Source organism: Diabrotica undecimpunctata, chromosome 2, assembly GCF_040954645.1.
Source record: "Diabrotica undecimpunctata isolate CICGRU chromosome 2, icDiaUnde3, whole genome shotgun sequence".
NCBI lineage: Eukaryota > Metazoa > Arthropoda > Insecta > Coleoptera > Chrysomelidae > Diabrotica > Diabrotica undecimpunctata.
Window position 1 is genome coordinate 129,680,165 of NC_092804.1, and position 22,041 is coordinate 129,702,205.

The window sequence follows — 22,041 nt, forward strand, 5'->3', positions numbered from 1 at the left end:
GTTCGCCAGTGTTAGTTACGCCTGTCCAGTTCTTTATATTTCGCAGCCACGACATTTGTTTGCGACCTACTCCTCTCTTGCCCTCAATCTTTCCTTGGATAATTAGTTGAGGGATTGCGTATTTTTCCCCTCTCAGGATGTGGCCCAGGTATCCAATCTTTCGTGCCTTGATCAAGCTGAGCAATTCTCTCTCAGTATTTGCTCTTCTTAGGACTTCCTCGTTTCTCACCCTATCTGTCCATGGTATGCGGAACATTCTTTGCAAGGTCCACATTTCGAAGGCTTCCAACTTGTTAATAGAAGATATTTTCAACGTCCATGTCTCCATGCCGTATAACAATATGGACCATACATAGCACTTAACCATTCTGTAACGGAGATTGAAGGAAAGATTGCGGTTACAAAGTAGCGGTTTAAATTTAAGAAAAGCTTGTCTTGCTTGTTCGGTACGGCATTTTATTTCTTGTTGAGGATCCCATTGGTCATTCACCATCATTCCCAAGTATTTGAATGTTTTCACTTGCTCGATTGGAGCATTATCTACCTGCAGTTGTACTCTGAAAAATGCGCCCTTTCTTATTGTCATGCATTTTGTTTTTCCAGCATTTATCTTCAGGCCATATGTTTTTCCTGTGGTGTTTATTTTATTTAGTATCAACTGCATATCATGTTCGTTATCTGTGATTATTGCGGTGTCGTCAGCGTAATGAATGTTATTTATCGGGTACCCGTTGACCTTTATACCACAATCAGTGCCTTCAAGTGCCTCTGCAAAAACATTCTCCACATAGAGGTTGAACCTAGAGTTGAATAATCTACAGAACTGAGAGTTGACTGTGGACCTCAGTGCAATGCAATTTGATCAATACTTGTCTCATCTTTCTCTGGACTATGTTAAGGTTTATTTTCAAATAAGGTTACACACATTATTTTGCCATAATTATTCGCGACTCTTCCTGGTATACTACTAATAGGAACAAAGATCAAGTCAAAATAATCCTCTCCAAATTCGCGCAAAAAATCATTTTTGATGTCTTCATTTTTGTATCAGATTTATTAGTTTTCTAAATATATTCTTTTAATTAGTGTTCTCCTTGTACTAAAGTATTAACATTATTTTTAAATGTTTAAGCTATAGGTCTACTTACACAAGAAATGTATTTATTTTTTTAATAGAAAGTAAAAGCCAGCATTTTTGTTTGGCATTTTTAAAACCATATTTATTTATTTAAATAAGAGAAAATTTCACATGTCACATAGACGGTATACAGTTAAAAACAGATAAAACTATAGGCATTAAACATTGTTTTCACTACCTAGTGATATATTTAAATTTACCATTGTATACGGTTTCGGCATCATAAATAATTCACTGAATACGTTGTTACAGTTTTATCATTCTTCCGTATTATCCAAAGCACATTTTGTTTATTTCGAAATATAATTTTGGGATATTATTTTTTTATATATTTCGCCTAGTAGGTACAATATTAATAAAAAATCCGCACTATAAAAATCAACAAGTACTACTTTTTGATTAAACTTACAATGTATAAATATATATATATATATATATATATATATATATATATATATATATATATATATATGTTATGTATATATTATATATATTTTATATATATATATATATATATATAAAATATATATATATATATATATATATATATATATATATATCTATATATATGTTATGTATATATTATATATATTTTATATATATATATATATATATATATATATATATATATATATATATATATATATATACACTTATGTAGTATTCGCATGGCGAATATTTTGTCACTTATTGCTTATAACAAGAAGTCGATTAAATAATGTTACCTAAAGTTAAACATAAATTATAATAATATCTATTATTTAATTATATCAGTGCCAATCTGGAATAACATTTTACAAAACTGACTTAGTTCTGACTAAACTTTTTGTACTTTCTAATCTATATGGTTCATAAATTAAGCTATTTTCTTCACTTCTATCTTATTATGCTGCATATCTTTTCTAAGGTAAAGCATGTGCAAATTTTTTGTATCTATAATTTTGTAGATGAACTGATGATGTATATGAATTAATACACGAAATATCTTGAATAAAAGCATGAAGTAGCTGATATTCTTTCTTTTATTCTCCAACTGTTGACCGAGAATCCTCAATCATAGTGAACTACATTTGGTCTATATATACATAAACCAGAAGTATTTGCTGACAACGTAAGGAAGTAAACGTTAAATATTGGGTTTGCAGCAATAAAAAATGAAACGTGTACTCTTGTAAATTTTTAATCCAAGCTTTCGGACATTGGTTATGTCCTTTATTAGGGAGCCTCAAATGTGATGAATAGTTTGTTAACGTTGGTATAATCAATTAAACAATTCACTACTTACAAACTTAATGAGGTTGTATCATTAATTATGTTATATAATCTTGATAAAATATATCACAGTCTGTCATCTTTGTTCAATATAAAACCTATTTCTATATTTAAAATTAAAAAAAATTATTACTTTACATTCACAACACTTAATTATTATAAACACATAGAATAGAAGTAAAAGATTAATACGAGTTGATAGTAAAATAAAGGTAAAAGGTAATAGCTCGCAACACAGAAAAAAAATATAATAAAATATGTGTATAAGATGGAAGGTAACCGTATATACGTATTTCTGACTATTGGTCGTCTTCAGTACGGTGCAGCCAAGTTAGAAAAGAAGTTAGTTATTTCTAACTTGGCTGCACCGTACTGAAGACGACCAATAGTCAGAAATACGTATATACGGTTGCCTTCCATATTTTATTATATATATATATATATATATATATATATATATATATATATATATATATATATATATATATATATATATATGAGAAAATTAATATATTAATCTTTCTAATCCTTGATGTTCTTATTATTCTCATCGTCATCATCAATAATCATCAATCTCCCACTTAATCTCAACCCAAAGACTCAGACCCTCATCATACGAAAGCTTTTCATCCTTACATCAAATGTGTCACTGACAAAATAAAGATAATATTTACCCCGCAACAAAAACTTTCACCCCTTGTCCGATCAATCAAAGACAACATTCCAAATGAACAACAGGGAGTTTATGAAATTCCTCGTGCAGACTGCCCCCGATCCTATATAGGTCAAATAAATCGTATAATCCGAAATAGGATTTATGAACATTCCATTTCTGTTCGCACTTCCGACTCAATTTTAGCTCTAGGTCAACACCATCTTCATACATTTCACAAAATTGATTTTAAAAACTTCAGAACCATAGACCAAAAGAGATAGCGGAATACGTTACTTTCGACTTGGAGATCTCTCATAAAATAAATACCGTCGACTCCATCCGTTAATTAAAATCCTACTGTCAGAAATGGTCGCGGCTACCCCAAATTCCGCGCCAATCCTCACGCTGGCCCCCACGTGGGGGACTTTTTATAAAAGTTGTAAAGAACAAAATATGTAAAAAATTATGTAAGAGAACAGTATACCTTCTAACATAGGGGGCCCAACGGAATCCCAAAACTCTGATGGTGTGGTTTAATTATCATTATACTCGCACGAAAAGAGGATTCTTCGGTAGAACCACATTTCACAGATCTTCATTTTATTACGGTTGATGCTTTAAAGGTCCACGATTCAAATGCGTAGAGGACAGTCGACCAGACCTAGCATTTTAATAAACATAGTAGTTTCAAATTTTATACAATAATTCGGATTTTTTTAGTTTTTCGAAAGATTTTCTGGTCCGTTCTATTCTAGATCTTATTTCTAGATCAGGATTTAAAGTGCTATCGATCCAACATCCCAGCAGTTAAACTTGTTGACCTGTTCTAAAATATGCCCGTTCATTGAGTAATGTTGAGGTACATTTTGTTTTTTTTTTCGATTGCCATCACTTTGGTTCTCTTAATGTTTATTTTATTACCAAATTATTCACAGACCGAATGGATCCCTTTGATGAATCGTTGTAGATCACTTGTAGACCTATGACGGAATTCGCAATAAATACCATATCATCGCATCTTGAAATACTTCACTGCCTACTCGGAATAAAGAATAAATAGTAAGGATGACCTGTTAGCAGTTTGATGTCCATCCCATCCTAACCAACTTCTTGCAAACGTATTTATAATAGGTCGTGTCTTACTTTATCAAATACTTTCCTAAGTCTAAAAAGCATGTATATATATATATATATATATATATATATATATATATATATATATATATATATATATATATATATATATATATATATATATATATATATATATATATATATATATATATATATATATATATATATATATATATATATATATATATATATATATATATATATATCTTTTTGTTGGTCACATATAATGTGATAGCATTATAGTAGAGCCTCTAATTTTTTAAATTTTCTTAGACTTATCATACCTATTCATTAAGACTCGTTATCAGTTTTATTGCATTTATTTTTTTTTTGTACCTTCATACGTCTTGTCCTAATATGTAAGTTTTGATCTACTTTTACATCCTTTTCTCGGGCTGTGACATAAAGACTAGTCTGGAAGTTTTGTTCTGTTGGACATACAGTAAATAGTATAGTAATGTTAATTAGTTAGTAAAGGATAAAGTATATTTAGCAGGAAGTTATAATCACAATCATCACTATCACTGGTATTACAGTTCTCAAGTAAAAAGCTTCTACCTTTTAAAGACTTCTTAGCCATTCAGCCCAATTCATTAAAGTTTGTCATGTCACCTCGGGGGAACAAATAAGGGTCTAAACACCTTCTGTTGTCTCCGGGTGCTCTGTAGAGGGTTTCGAATATACTGTCGAGAGCTCCCCTACTTAAGTCCATTTTCGGGTTATGGACTTGGAAAATATTTATCTTCGGTGTCTTGCCTTGAAAAAGGCAAGATATTTCTTACATGACAATTTCTTCGTCGAAATAAAACACCAAATTAAGTTGAAACAATTCTCAGCCACAGAGTATGGTAAATAAATGCAGGAAGCAGAGCCCTGAGAGCACTAAGCTCTCGGAGAGCCCGTGAGGGACTGACTTGCTGACCTAAAAATCGCCAATATTTATATGCGCTGTTCGAGCGATAAATAGGGATTTCCAGGTCAAGAGCCAATGGGAAAATTCGAGGCGGGGCGATGCGCATCGAAATGCGTACTAGTCCACAGACTATGGCATTCGATGACAGTCACATAAATTGGCCCTGCAACCTCACCTCTCCATGTCCGATTTAAGGTTTTACGTACCTGTGCGTCTACTTCCGCCGGGATGTGCCCGGGAGAAGTTGTAACTGTAGTGGACGTTTTGCTAATCTCATTGCCTTGATATATATATATATATATATATATATATATATATATATATATATATATATATATATATATATATATATATATATATATATATGTTTATATATATATATATATATATATATGTTTATATATATATATATATATATATATATATATATATATATATATCTATATTTGTTATATTGTTTATAGTTATACCTTCTTTTCAGATATCGTTTTCACATACACCAATATCTATTTATTTCAGTATCTGGAGTTCAAAGTCGAGCATTAGGTTTTTCATCTAATTTTCGTCTCTGAAGATGGTTCATATCTCAGAGTCGTATATCAGAACTGATAAAACCAGAGTATGATATATAATTATTTTTATTTTTTGCTGGGGTCTCTACTTACTATATGTATCCCACTTGTTTGTAAGAATATTTCCGACTCTGCTTTGCTGGCTTTGGTTTTTTTTCTAATTTATTTGTAGGTCCATATTTTTCAAAGCAGTAGCAAAAGTAGTAAACAGTGGTTTTAATTTGCCTGTTGTTTAGCCAGTTGAGCCTAGATTATTTGCGTAGGCCTTAGAAAGCGTAAGCCTAAAAAATTAAAAATGTTTCTCTTGTTTTATTTCGGCGTCTTTTACCAATTTGTTTATAATTGCGGTAAAAGAAAATAAATGTCCAAATATGTATTTTAAAAGGTTGTAAACGTTCACCCTCTTTATACTTTGCAGAGCCTTGTAGCCTTTACCATTCCATAGTTTAGCGGGAAATTTTTTTTTTGTTTTCTGTCATAAAATATTTAAAATAAATCAAGAGATAGAAGGTGATGATATTAAATTTATTGGTTTTTATCCAGAACTTGCTTCATCACAAAAAATTGATCTGTTGTTTATCGACTAGGTATGGCTGTAGTCATAGACGTTAAGAAGCTTCACTAAATATGCACTCATGTCACCATATACTTAGTACATTAGCAAATATTTTGTATATCATATTAAGAAGAGTTTTTTCCTTGGCTTTGACCAATTAGTCAGATAGTATAAAGAAGGTTTATTTCTCTGTAATTTCTTCATTCTAATTAATAACCATTATTAAAAAGCGGAAAAATAATTTCCGTATCAGTCCAAACCCTGACTATTATTTTGTTTGTTTGGCCAGTAAAATCATTAACAATATATTTTATTTATATTTTTTAATCAGGACACTTATTTAAAATTTCTGTAACTAATTTAAACGTTTAAAAATATTAAACTATGCGTTTTTTAATTAACTTAAATTTTAATTAGTTTAATAACTCATTGGTCATAATCAATATACTTCTGACATCTGAAGGTACTATGACATCGTATCTACCATCATAGAGTTATTATTACAACGTTTGCGTGAGCTGGTGATTTATTTTCTATAATACAATTGTTTGCAATTTTTTAATAAAGATATTGCTTTTGTCTACTACTATTTCCATAAATACTTAATTAACTTTTCTTGTTCCTGTCTTGTTGGTTAGCCTTGGTGATAATTTAATTTTTATTTTAAAGTGCATTCCTAACCAAAGTCATTATAGCTATTTAAGAAATATTGCATAGAGTTCTTCTAAGATTCATATAGGTTTTTAGCTAACTGTGAATACAACATGTTTGTGGTAAAACAATAGTTAACACAGTAAGAAACCTGCATATTTATTTTCAAATTTCCGTATACTTATATTTATAATAATTTTATGCATACAAAGACATTATAAGTGATATAATTTAAGACCAAGCCATCATAAAGAAAGTAAACTCTTTCTTTTATTAATGCATTGGACCATTGGTACATGTCTTTAAAATGTAAGATAAAGGTGTAATAAGTAGAAGTGTTCAAGAGAATTGCAGAAGCAGAACATCCTATTTGAATTGTAATAAAAACATATCAAAAGAAAACACCAACACCATTAAAAAAATAATAATTGGTATAGTATGAACATTAAATTGAAACAAAGATTGTCGAAAAGAGCCCTTGATAGTAAAATGCAGGGCGCAAGAATAAAAGGAAGGCCACGGAAAAGATGGGAGTAAGAGTGAGTGAGAAAGTAAGACAAATATGATTCAGTCATATTTTTGGCAATGCGAGATGCAGACTTCTCCTTCTTTTTCTTTTTATAGGAGCTAATGACAAATTTGATTCCGTAATCTAATGTGTGGCATTCTTTATATGTGTTTCCCTGTCTACTAACGTCGTTTCTACACCAATTCTATCCGATTTTTTTCATTTCTCACACTGTCCAATAATGTAACTTGGCAACATCTTCCATAAAACCCTTGTTTCAGCTGTATAAATTTTTCTTTTATTGTCTTCTGATAATACCCACACTTCCGCTTCGTATGTTGCAGTACTTTATACCAACGACATGGAAAACGTTTTTTCTTTTGATTTAACAAACTTTCATTCCATAGTAGGGAATTTAACTTCCTTGTTACAGCTTTACCTTTTCCTATTTTGTTTTATATCTGCATTATATTTTTTACCTTCATTTAACTGAAATCCTAAGTATCGACGACATTGTGTTCTTTTAATGTCCCTTGTCCATTATGTTTTCTTATTGTAAAATACTCAGTTTCCTCAGGTCTTCCGCAATTAAACGAGTCTAGATTTGCCTGATCTCAATTCGAACTATCATTGGAGTGCATTTTACCGTGCTTTATTTCAGTGCAGAGTTCACGTATATTTTAAAAAGAGTTGGGGCATAGTGAATCCCTGTCTTGGTCCTTTATTAACTGAAAACATTTCTGAGCAGCCGTTACGTCCGCTTACATAGCTACAGTTACTTTCATAAAATTTTTTAACAGCGTTTACATGTTAGCAAAATATTTTGCTCTTTCATGGCAAGCCACAACTTATTCAAGGGTACGCTATCATAAGCTTTTTTCAGGTCAATAAATGTTAAGTGTAGTTCATTATCAAATATTTAATTATGCCGATTAGCTCTTTTAGACAAAATACTTTATCTGCATAAGAATTACTAGGCTTTAAACTTTTCCACTCGTTATATGTGCTATTTTCCATTGTTTTAAAATCTATCTTTCATTTCGTCTCTCGTTGAATATATTACATGGAGTTTTTATTTCCTCTTGTAGTATATTTTTTATTAATTCTAGGTGCTTTCTTATTTTTCATATTGTTTCTTACTTTTTAAGAAGATCTTAATAGTATTTCTTCCAGTGTAATAGCTAAATTGGTTTAATTGTCAAAACCACTTTTTTGTCTGTTTCTAATGTATTAATTGGTTTCCAGGCAGCTCTTGACTTTAAGTTTTCGAGGAATCTATCAATCTTACTACATTTTTTATCCCAGATTTTGTTTTTGGCATTATATACTACTTTTTTGTTTAATAATTATCTGGCATACATTTCTAACCTTTGGAATTCTTGTACTAAGCCATTTATTTTTGGTGCACGAGCATATTTTATTTGTATATAAGTAAACTAAAAATGGTCTACTCCACACATTGCTCCTTGTTTTAGTTTAATGTTTAAGGGTTTCATCATACTCACAACATAGTCAATAATTGATTTAAGATTCCGCCTTGGTTGCGTCCATGAATACTTGTGTATGTCTCTGTGCTAGAAATGGTTATTTAAAATTTTTAAATGTAAGGATTTACAGAGTATAAAACCCTGTACAATCATACACTATTCTAGCTAGATATTGTGTATTTCGACCATCTTACGTCAAATTGCAGTATCTAAGAGAATACAGAGATAAACTTTTTGGTTTGTGGCCGTACAGAATTACATCTGCCCTGCAGTGTGATTAAATATGTTTTAATTTAAATTTAAAATAACATCAAACTTGGAGAAGATATAGTGAAATTTTATCTACAAAAGAAATCTGTGCTAGCCAAAGACATTTTAGAAACATATTTGTGATATGTTAAATGTAGGATATGTTTATATGAAAGTAAGCCACATGTTGTTGTAATAAAAATGACATTTTTTAATTGTTATTTGACGTTATAATTTCCACTCCGAGTGTGGTATTCAAAAGAATATTGTTTTAAATTAGTGAGCTGTGATTTATAACCAATAGTTGTTTGGCGACAGCTTACTTTCGGTAAATATATGTTAGCCAAGCTACTTATTTTGCTCCACAAACTTTTTTAAAAGTTCATTTTGTCACTTTTTTGTCTTGATTCTGATTATATAATAACCTTAATAAAAACCAAGCACCGCATTATTAGATCGGTTAAATAAACATTAGCCTTATCTTTAAACGCAACATTCACCTTCTTTTTACTTAGTTATAAAATATTTATTTGCTTTGTTTCTTAGCTGTTTATTAGGGCTTAACAACGTAACTGCTATATTGGGCCAATAGGACCAGTAATATAATAGACTATTAAAGCCGTGTTAAGGCCGTATTAAATCCAGGGCTCTTGTATCAAGTCGATATCGAAACTTCTCATAATAGCAATAAGTTTTATCGAAACTATCGTTCTGCGCTCCTTCTAATATTTACTTTCCTCTATATTTTCATTTGTAGATTCAGATTAGTCACTCATTTCTCAGGGCCGTTTTTATGCTTTGGTTTTCAGGTCCAATTTATCCCCACGATGGGGACCATGGACGTATAAATAAAGTGGGGACCAAATGCTCTCAGGCAGTGTGCTTATGCCAAGTCAAGGCTATAATTATTCAGAGCTCGCCAGCTTTGCAGGAAATTGCTTTGACAATATTTTACCTTGTATAACATATTTCCCCTAGATCGCGGATAGTTGCCAAACAATTCTTACTATATTATGAGATGTGCCACGCTTATGTGATGAGAAATGAGAAGTCAGTTGTGGTGCGGCATTCTAATGATTTACCAATTGAACGTGGTGTAGGTATTCATGTGTGTATGTATGTTTTATGTTTGTGCGTGTGTATGTGCTCGTGCGTAACTTTGAATTATTAATTTTACAGTTATTAAAATAACAACAACTCCTATGTCATATTTTAAGCTAATCCGCTTAAAATATTAATAAAAAATTAAGCTAAGCGAGTGTTTATGAGAACTTCCACGTGAATTCTTTTCTGCGTCGAATACTGGAGAGAACTGGAGAGAATATACATCGGACCTCTCGTCTATATATATATATATATATATATATATATATATATATATATATATATATATCTATATATATATATATATACAGGGTGTTTCAAAAAGGTATGTCATAAATTAAATCACGCATTCCGGGGACAAAAATTAATTGATTGAATCCAACTTACCTTAGTACAAAAGTGTACACAAAAAGTTACAAAATAAAAATTGTTTTTTTGCATTATCTCCTAAACGACTTGACATTTTGTAATAAAAATGGACACGTTACTTTCTTGTTCTGAAAGCATTTTTCATACAAAAGAAACAACAAAATCTAAGCGCACAGAAAAATTTTAAGGGGGGTGTGCAGCCCTAAATCCCCCCAAACTTTTAAGTACATTCAAATCAAATGAACTTTGTGGCATCATTAGTTTAACACATTTTTGCCTCCTATTACTTTTTCGATAAACTAGTTTTTTCGTAGTTGGCCATAAAATTACAAACTAGTTTCTACGGATACAATAATTACAAACAGTTCCCTCAATAATAGTCAATAATTTGAAGCTATCATTTATTGTGTGAATAAGATTAATATTAAAAATTTTAATATTACAATGGCCTACACATTTCAGGAAATGGCAGATATGCATTTAACTTTGGGTAAGTTGGATCAGATTAAATTATGATATCAATATACTATCGGGAATATCGTAGGTGAATGTCAAGGAAATAGTGCAGCAGTCGCAAGGCGTTATGCAGTAAAATACCCTTTATCGAAATACACCCGATAGACGATTATTTGACCATTGATCGTTGTTTTCGGGAAACGGGTACATTTCAACCGCAAGTTGATAGCAATAGTGGTCGTCCAATAATGGATGCAACTGATGAAGACATTTTAGAAATGATTGAAGAAGTCCCTGGAACAAGTACAAGGGTAATAGCTGCTCAACTAAATGTTCCTCACGTAAGGGTTTGGAGGCGTTTGAAGGATCAGCTGCTTAAACTCTATCTCTTAACAACGGTTCAATAGTTAGTGGTTGAAGATTATCCTAAAAGTATTGGATTTTGTGATTGGTTGTTAATGGAAAACACTCGAAATGTTAATTTTATTAGGAATATTTTTTTTACCGACGAGGCTACCTTCAGTAGAAATGGAATAACAAGCCATCATAACGAGCATATTTGGGCCGACGAAAATCCTCACGCCAAAAAAACGACTCATCACCAAAGGACTTTCAAAGTTAATGTTTGGACAGGAATTGTGGATAACAATCTAATAGGCCCAGTATTTTTTCCCAACGATTTAAATGGTGATAATTATTTGCAGTTTTTGGCAAACGATTTACAAGAGTATTTGGAAGAAGTGAATATTGCAATAAGGCAAAATATGTGGTTTCTACAGGATGGCGCTCCACCGCATTAAAGAAATGAAGTCTGGGAATACCTTTGCAGGTAGTATCCTGGTCGGTGGATTGGAAGGGGTCGTGGCGCAACTATTTCTTGGCCACCCAGAAGTCCAGGTCTTAACCCCATGGACTTTTGCTTTTGGGGGTTTATGAAAGAGAAAGTGTATTCTGTAACAGTAGAGGACAAATAATTATTTAGGGTTAGAATAATTGAAGCTGCAAATCAATTTCATCAGAAAAACTCGTCGTACTTGTTAATTCATTTAAGCCATTTATTTAGTTGCACGTAATTTTTTAATGGTTAATGGGCCGTAAAATAATGTGTCTAATGATGCCACAAAGTTCATTTAATTTAAACGTACTCAAAAGTTTGGGGGGGGGGGGTTTGGGCAGCACACCCCACTTAAAATTTTTCTGTACGCTTAGATTTTATTGTTTCTTTTGTATGAAAATTGCTTTCAGAACAAGAACGTAACGTGTCTATTTTTATTACAAAATGTCAAGTAGTTTAGGAGATAATGCAAAAAACAATTTTTATTTTGTAACTTTAAACGGCTGTAACTTTTTTGGTGTACACTTTTGTACCAAGGTAAGATGGATTCAATCAATTTATTTTTGTCCCCGGAATGAGTGATTCAATTTATGACATACCTTTTTGACACACCCTGTATATATATATATATATATATATATATATATATATATATATATATATATATAAGAATAAGAAAGAAGAAGTACTTGTGACTCGTTTGGAACAAATATATAACTGTTTTGGATGGGTTGGAGTCAATAATAGGGCTATTGGTAAACTATTTTTTTATTCTCGAGCTTTCAATTGTGTTTACAATTATTATCAAGAGCTAAAAAAGACAAAATACTTACAAGGTTGAACTAAAAAGAAAAAACAATTTTTGTTAACTTACCAAATAAAAATTAGTTTGGTAAGTAAAAATCACTGCTTACATGTTCAAAATATTTTATATAAAAATGTTTTGATCTAACAAATGTTTCTCCGAAAATTTCTATAATTTTGAAAACATTTTTTTTATTAATATAAAAATAATTGAATTTATAAATAAGTTCAAATAGCAACCAATTACAAATAGCCTCAATGTCATAAATGCCAACATAAAATTTTTATTTTTGACAATTATATTGCCAAAAGTAAAACTTCGTTTAAACATTCTTTTTTGTTTAGTAACAAAAAGAAGAAGATTTATTCACCCTTGACAGATGTCTGAAAGAATGTGATAGATATATGGAGAATTAAATATGACATTTTACAAGTTTTATATATAAATCATAAAGAAAGAATATAATTATAAATTTTACTTAAATTTTGAATTTCAGATCTTTTGTTTAAACTCTTATCATTTTTGCTAATACAAACCATTTCCAAAAAAGTCCTTTTAAATTTATTACTTTCACTACATAAAATTTTAATGTTATCAAAATCCATAATATGGTCTTTATCGATTACATGTTCTGCCAAAGCACAAGATGGTTTTTTAATTCTGTAGAATTATATATGCTCGAGATGTAAATGTAGAACACAATTGAAAGCTCGAGAATAAAAAAATAGTTTACCAATAGCCCTATTATTGACTCCAACCCATCCAAAACAGTTATATATTTATATATATATATATATATATATATATATATATATATATATATATATATATATATATATATATATATCTTTATATTTTCTGCATTTTTAGTTGCACTTCACAGATAATATTAAGAAAGGCGTGATCACATCTTTGTGGTTTCTTTTGAAATAAAACAATATAATTATTACATTTCTATTTTTAATAATTACTTATTTTAACAGAATAATGAAATAAGCCCACAATTAATAAAATGATTCACAATTTATAATCCTACAATATTTTTTATACTCTAGCAGAAAGAGTAGAATGAAAGGAATTACAAACGGTGCTACTATTGTATATAGGTGTCGGTATAATATACCGACTGTTTTTTTCATTTCTACCACACCAAGATGTTTTATTGTTATTAAAATAACAATAAAATAATTTCCAGAATCGCTTCGAGTAAAATTTATTAGACGTATCTGATCGAAGTAAATACTTTTTCCCTCCTGGTAATTTTTCGAAAAATGCTTCCTTATTGGATATAAAAAAATACGATATATTATACATAAAGATGAATTAATACAGTCAAATACTATTAATTTATTCTCTGAAGTACGGGCCATTACTTTCTTTACATATTTGTATACTAACCTGTAGAACATTATTCCTGAAGATTTTTTATTAATATTGCTTCTGCTACTGCAACTACGTTGAGAACAAGAAACCATTATTATGCACTATCACAATTATTACAGTTTCTATAAAAGTATTATAAAACTAAAAATATTCGAAAAACAACAAACGTAAACAAACATATACGATCTGTCAAAAGTGTCAAAACAATCTTAACAATATGGCCGAAGTGAGGTCGTTTTTAGTCACGTGATGCCCTCTCCATAGATTCAAATTGGATGGATTTAACAAATATTTGTTATCTGATATATTTACTGAGATAGATAAAAACAGTATTAGTAAGTTAGTTTTAATTTAAGACCTAGTCGTGGTTTAACCTTCAATAAAGACACAGGTATTGATCCGTGTTTATAATTTTCTTGTAAAAACCCTAAAATCACTGAGAAAAACTAAGCTCATACTTTAGGATCTTTTATGAAACTTAAACATAAACCCGTACAGGTATATAAGAATCACATAATTCGAAACCTTAGTGAAAGCCTAGGTAATTAATCCACTATCTATTAAACAAAGAGATGTGCCTGCAGGAACTAATTAAGATAAATAATATAATAAAGAAAATTTGCAGGGTCAAATCTATAAAAATTATATCGAATGGACAGGTGGCATTAAAGGCACTGGAATCATATCGAATTGGCTCCAAGTTAGTTTGGAACTGCCTTCATAATATTGTTCTGAAGCTATTTTCTTCAGAATTTTAATTGAGAATAAGCCACAATTTAAGTTTAATATTAGTTAATTGACGTTTCAATTTCTACTTTTCTCGGAAATCGTTCTCAAAAATGTAAAACAATATCTAAATTCTGTCCTAAATTTGTCTTTAACATATTTGTAGAATATATAGTTACAGTTAAGATACATATTTTGATATATTTTTGATCATTAATAAAGGTCAGTTATCTTAAAAATTGATTTCCCATATCCTCTATGTATTTATTGTTTAGAAAACAATAATACCCACTGTTAGTATATGCGAGCTGTCTACAATAATAAAGGAATTTTTGTAAAAAAAAATAGTAAAACATCCAATATGAAACCTTGTGCATTCTGTGGTAAGTTTGAGGTTTAATGCAACATTGTGGAAAATGTAACAATAAATGTTGTGGTTACTGAATAAATTTTAAAACGTAACGTTGATAGTGCATTTTTTGTAAGTTGATCAACAAATAAAAGTAAAAGAAGGCAAATGTTTTTCTATTGTATAAAAACGGTTATTAATATTTTCAGTCGAGCGATCTTAAACTGGAACTTGGTAAAATATTATTGCAGAAATTTTTAATATGAATAGTTTGGTGCAAACATGATTTAAATTAAATTTAAAAATAAAAAAGAACAAACTAAAGAATGGTGATACATTGAAAACTAGAAAAAACATAAAGTGCTTATTTGTAATAGAAAAGGATTATATAGTGTTTCTTTTTATTTTAACGTTTTCATTTTAGCTATTCTTAGTGTTGTTTTCGATTGCTTAGATTATCACATATTGTTTTCTCTTCTTAGCTGTCAGCTTCAGTCTCTGATTTCCGTCTCTCTGATATCTTTCATCACTACATCTCTTTATTTCTTTCTTGATATTTCTCTCTTTTTTGCCCTCAAGTACTTCTTAACCAATATTTTTGACTTATCTAGTACCCTGCCTTCTCTCTAGATGTCCGAGCCATTCTTATCTACTTTTTTTTAATACTTTTGTTATTGTAGGGTTAGCATACAACTGGTACACTTCTAGATTAGTTCGTCTTCTCCATTCTTCCTCTACTACTTTTTCACCAAATATTCTGGGAAGTATCTTTCTTTATCATGCTTTTAATCTGTTCTGTATGGTTTTGTTTATAGTCCATGCCTCGGCAGCGTATAGAATTATGGATGTTATTATAGTTTTGTATACACTTTTTATATTATGAGATTATATTTGGTCTTAATTATTTTGTTCATAGCCCCAGTACATATTTTGCTCTTGGTCAGTCTCAGGTTGATTTCAGTTTCTTTCTTACATGTCTGAGCAATAAGGGTACCTAAGTACTTATATTTATCCACCTTCTCCTCCACCTCTAGTTGAAATGAGCTCCTGTTGTTTATTCCTTTTTTAATTAGGATTTCCATAAACTTGAATTTATTAATATTAACTTTCAGTCCCATTTTAGAGCTTCCACAAATCAGACGTTTTGCTATACTTGACAGTTCTTTTCCATTTCTTGCAAGGAGAACCAAATCATCACCGTACGCTAAGCATTGATGTTCTGTAGAGAAAAGAGTGTCAGAGCTATTTATCCTACTTAGTAAAATAAGGTGAACACCTTATTTTACTTCGAATTCCTCTGAGACTATACCATTGCATTTCGCACCACAAATGGTTTTTATTGTTCTGAAGCTATTTTCTTATGGCATTTTAACGTAATTACTATTTAAATGAGAATAAACGACAATTAAAGGTTAAAGTACGTTTATTGACGTTTCAATTTCCACTTCGGAAATTGTTCTTAAAATACAAACATTAGTAATGTTTGTATTTTGAGAATGATTTTCGAAGTGGAAATTGAAACGTCAATAAACGTACTTTAACCTTTAATTGTGGCTTATTCTCATTTAAATAGTAATTACAAATAGTTTTTCTAATTTTTAGTTTTACTAATGTTGCTACTTTTTCTGACATTTTGGATTCATTTAGCGTTTCTAGTAATTTGTTTCTGTCTATTGTACCGTAGACGGCTTTGTTAAAAATGAAAAATACTTGTGCTAAAATTTTGTATTCACAGCATTGATCAGGATTTGTTTTAGAATAAAAATTTGATCGGTTATTGATCTTCCCTTGCGAAATCCACCCTGGTATTCTCCTTAATTCTTTTTTCCATATATTTCTAATCGATTTTTAATTAGTATGGCGAGCACTTTGTATAATGCCTCTAATAAGGATATTCCTCTATAGTTTGCGCATTGAGTTCTATCTCCCTTTTTGTGTATAGAAATTATAATGGATTTCTTCGGCATCTAACACTTCTACTATTAGTTTAAGAAGTTGGTTTCGTGAAGCCCCTTCTCCATATTTTAAGTTCTCTGCTACAACGCCGCTCTCCCTGGGTTTTTTTGGATTTTTATATCTTTTATTACTTCTTCAATTTCTTGTCTTATGGGCTTTGGTATTTCTACTACTACTATTTGGAGGTTATTAACATTATAATTTTTTTTTCTGTAGTCAATCTGCCATATAGTAGCTCTTCAAAATATTCTTTCTATCTTTTACATATTTGGTCTTTGTCCACTATTAGATTTCCTTGGATATCTTTTACATTCATTGTTCTTTCCTAATAACCCGTGTTAAGAAAATATGGTACAAACACCTATATTACTGAATATTAAAAAAAAATAAATATTGTGCTAAAATATTTTATGCTAAATTTTACTATGTTTAAAAATATGCTAAGTTTCATTATGACCAATCCCTACCGATTTTTTGAATAATATATTCTGAATATTAACTGTTTTTATATAGATAATATATAGCGAAATTGACTATTGGAAAATTACCACATGGGTTTTCTCAACCTCCGTACTCAGATCATCCGCTCTCGGACTTTTATACTTGGCAGCTGAATATACTTCCCAGGTATCGTTCAATAGCAGACACATGAAGATGGTTGATACTTAATTCAACCAAACAATGCGAATAAGACCAACACCGAACTATTAGTTTCCCATTCTGACTCACATCCCAAGTCCGCCCGCCGAAACTACGAAGAAATATTCTCTTCTCCAGTTATCCTCTATTGTTATAGGACACCTCCTTACACCAAATATCCTTTATTGATCAGAAACCGCCAGGTTTCGAAGTGCCCCGCAATACATGAACAAAGCAGAACAAAAGTAGAGTAAAGTAGAGTAGAATATTTATTTAACTATATAACAGATACAAATATTGTTTGCAGCAAGTCAAAAAAAAACATACATAGTATTAAAAAAGGAATATAAAACGTAACTAAAATATATACAAACAAAAACACATATTAAACAGAAAAACATTTATGGCAAAGTTACGGTAAGCAGTTCAGTGGATGTTCTGCAATGAGTCATATATTCTTCTGAGCAGTAAAAACAATGTTTTAGAAGATATTTTTTTATAACTTTATCGAAACTTACATCTTAGCTGTTTTATACTTTTTGGTAAAATATTGTAATAGTTAAAATAGAAAGACTTAATCTACAGCGATTTGTTTGTAGGTAGTGACAGTTTCGCGTATGTGAACATGGACATCAGACTGCTTTATTAAATGGGATCGTTTTCTGTGAATTTCAGTTAGAACTCGAAATATTAACAGAGTAGGTAGCAGCAAAATTTTTAATTTGATAAAGAAAGGTCGGCAGTGTTCTAGATAACTAACCCCTGCTAAAATCCTGACAGCTTTCTTTTGCATTCTAAAAATTTGAAGTGCATTTGTTGAAAATGGCCCCATATAATTACACCATAGTTTAGGTGAGAGTGAAATAAAGAATAATATGTCATTTTTAATGTTTCAAAGTTAACAACCCTTGCTAGTTGACAATTAACAAATAATGAACTTGATAGCTTTTTCTTAAGTTGTGACATATGAGCCGACCAGTTGAGTCGATTATCTATGGTTATTCCCAATAGTTTAACAGTATCTTTGTTATCTAGATCATTGTGTAAAAAACTTGCAGATGTTACCAAATTTTGCGTTTTATCAGAGTTAAGTTTTAGTTTGTTTGTAGCAAACCATGAGCTTGATTTAGTAGAAACTTCCTAATGAGACATTTTTAAATCATCATTATTTTTTCCTGATATAACGTATCATCTGCGAATTGTATAGTTTTGTACGAAGATATGAATTTAGGGATCGTTGACATAAATAATAAACAAAAGAGTTCCTAAGACCAAACCTTGTAAGACTCCATGTTTTACGGAGAGAAAATCTTAGAGATGACCTTTAGACACTACCGACTGGTGTCTGCCACGTAGATAAGAAGTTATAAGCTTAAGAGGGATACCTACCTCTGATTCCATAGTAATTTAATTTGTGGAGCAAAATGTCGTGTGAAACGCAATCAAAAGCCTTCGACAAGTCCCAAAGACAAATTGCTATGCGATTGCCGCATTCAAGCCCATCAATCACCTCACTCACAATATTAAATACCGCGTTCTTAGTAGAAAGAGTACTTCTGAATCCATATTGTGAGTTGCTAAAGTAACTATTTGACTCAAAATAGGAATAAAATTGTTGTTTGATAACCTTTTCAATTACTTTCCCAAAAGTAGAAACAATACTTATGGGTCTGTAATTGTCAGTTTTTGAGGAATCACCTTTTTTGTCAATTGATAGTACTTTTGATTATTTAAGTACTTCTGGAAATACTCCAGTTGATAGAATTAAATTAATAAGATGAGTGAAAGGTGTTAAAACTATTTGGTAAGTTTTTTTTTAAATTTTGCTGTTAATTTTGTGAACGTCCCTGCAATTAAAATTACTAAGAGACTTTATTATTTGAGAAACCTCTTATTCCAGAACGGGAAGAAAAAAAAAAGGATTTGCTCGGAGAAGGATAATTTCTATAATTGACGAGGACATTGACGTTAATAATTGGAAGAGATGTAATTACAGTCTCTAAAATTGTAGTAAAAAATTGATTCATTTCGTCTGGAGGTAGATGAGGTTGTACCGAACTGGATCTTGTGTAGTTTCTTTCGAAATTTACTATTTTCCAGCAGCCTCTAGGTTTATTATTGGAATTGGCAATAAAATTACATTAAGCTGTTTTTTATTATATTCAACTTTTTGTTGTTTATATACTTCGAAAAAATCGGGATCCTAAGTGGCATCTGCAATGTGTATAATAAGAGAAAGATTAGATCTGTAAGACCTTAATTCATTATTAAATCATCGCACAGGTATTTTTTTTAGCCATTTATCGTACTTTTTTTAGTGGAAAATGCTTTAATATTCAATTGTTATAAGTTTCGGTAAGAAAGACTGTTAAAAAATCAGGATCATTATAAATATCGTAGGAAAAGTCCATGTTTGTACTAGCTACCGCACGTTTAAGCTTCTGTAAACCAGAAGAAGTAATAAACCAAAGAAATGTTTGATTAACACTTCAGAATAAAAACAAACCGCAGATTTGCTGACAGCTTTTGTAGATGGGGAAAGCCCTTACTCCTGAGTATGACTGTCCATCGCATTGTTGAATAATGCCTCCGGAGACGGTTCCCTAAAGTTTTTGATACGTTCTTAAATGCGAGAGAAAATGTTTTTGATTATATTGATACATTAGATGTTCATTTATATTCTTATTTTAATTATGTGTTCTTATTGTATGCAATACGGTACATAAATATCCAAGAAGCCCCCTACTTGACATTTAGTAGACAAAATTCAAAAATGTACTAAAGAAAATTTGGAGAAATATTGTCACCATAATTAGTTTCTTTTAACGTTAATATTAACATATATAGTGCTTAGAACTTGTCACTGTTTAAATAAGTAATAAATAAACAAAAACAGAAAATTATATGTTGATTATTTATGCACATATTGGAATTTTTGACCATTTTTTTTGGCATATATTGCATTTTAATTTTTTGTTGGCACATAGATAACCATTTATACTATTTGAGTTTCTGTTATGACTGTGCATTGAATTCTTCAGTATAAACTTTAAATACTACTGTTCACTGGAAGGTTTACCATTCGTAAGCTAGTTTTTATTGAATAAATTCGAAAAATTCTTCAATAAGATTAAGAAATAAGTCTTATTGCTTATTCATATTTATTTCAGGTGAAAAAAATTTTTGACTTCAAAGTTTATTTATTTTCATCTCTAAGCTCTTATTTAAAGGTATTACTGGCGCCTCTTAAATGATTAGTATCACTAGAAGTATCGAAAATTTAATATTTTCTACAATGGACCAATTATCAATGGTGTATAACGTGAGAACTTATTTATTGTAAGAAAATTATCACAACGATAGAAACAACTGTAAGTACCTGCAAGCACGTATAAAAATAAAGTATTGATAACAATTGCATCCATCTTATAAGAAGTACATCTGGATTGTTTTGAAATTATTTTACATATTTACCAATATTCCATAATAACTTTACGTATTTATTTACACTTAAAAGTAGAAAAACGTAAACATGTGCTGCATACAATGTACATACCTTATCAAAGTAGACAAAAATCCTTAAACAAAACACAATACATTCCTAATAGACTAACGATCAGTCCAAAAAAACCGGCAAAGAATCCGTCTGGCAGATGCCTACAATTTTTGTTTTTCGCAAAAAAATCACATGTACCAAACGCTATTCACTGAACCGGCCTACTTGACTTAAGCAAGTATGGACCGCGCACGTACTAATTCAAGAATAGTGCTTCGATCATCGATAGTCGCTTGTATAAAGAAGAAATCTTTGCGTTGTTGCCGCACGCGTGGTACATCGAAGATATCTGAAAATATTGGATAAATGGTTAACAATTACTGTGAAACTGGATTCAGCCGAATCTGTCTAACTCTAAATATGTCTTTAATAATAGTTTTGGTGGTAAAAAAAATTTTTTTTTTACCAAAAGTAAATATTGATTAATAACAAAGATTTTTTTTAATTTGGGAAATAAAAACCGTCTTATGACTTCTAAACTATTTTTCAAATCGTGTCTGATCAACAGTAGTTATTAAAAATTGTATTATATTCCAATGTTCAATCGCCACAGAAGCCCCAATAATACTATAAAAAAATATATTCAATCCGTAATAATCCTAGACAATATGAAATATAAATTCAATGCTCAGTGACAACAGAAACTCTGATACTATTTAAAAATCATTTTGAAGAGTTTAATGCTCAGTCACAACAGAAACTCTAAAAAAGGATAACAAACTGTTATC

General features: G+C 30.4%; 1 protein-coding gene across 3 annotated transcripts in view; it reads right to left on the reverse strand.

Annotated features, from left to right (window-relative positions):
• Window positions 1-21,515, reverse strand: part of LOC140434866 (uncharacterized) — a 541,244-nt gene extending 519,729 nt beyond the window's left edge. For all 3 annotated transcript variants that reach the window (XM_072523454.1, XM_072523453.1, XM_072523449.1), the window contains exon 1: window positions 21,314-21,515. The gene's annotated coding sequence lies outside the window, so the exon portion shown is untranslated. The remainder of the gene's footprint in view (window positions 1-21,313) is intronic.
• Window positions 21,516-22,041: the final 526 nt, after the last annotated feature.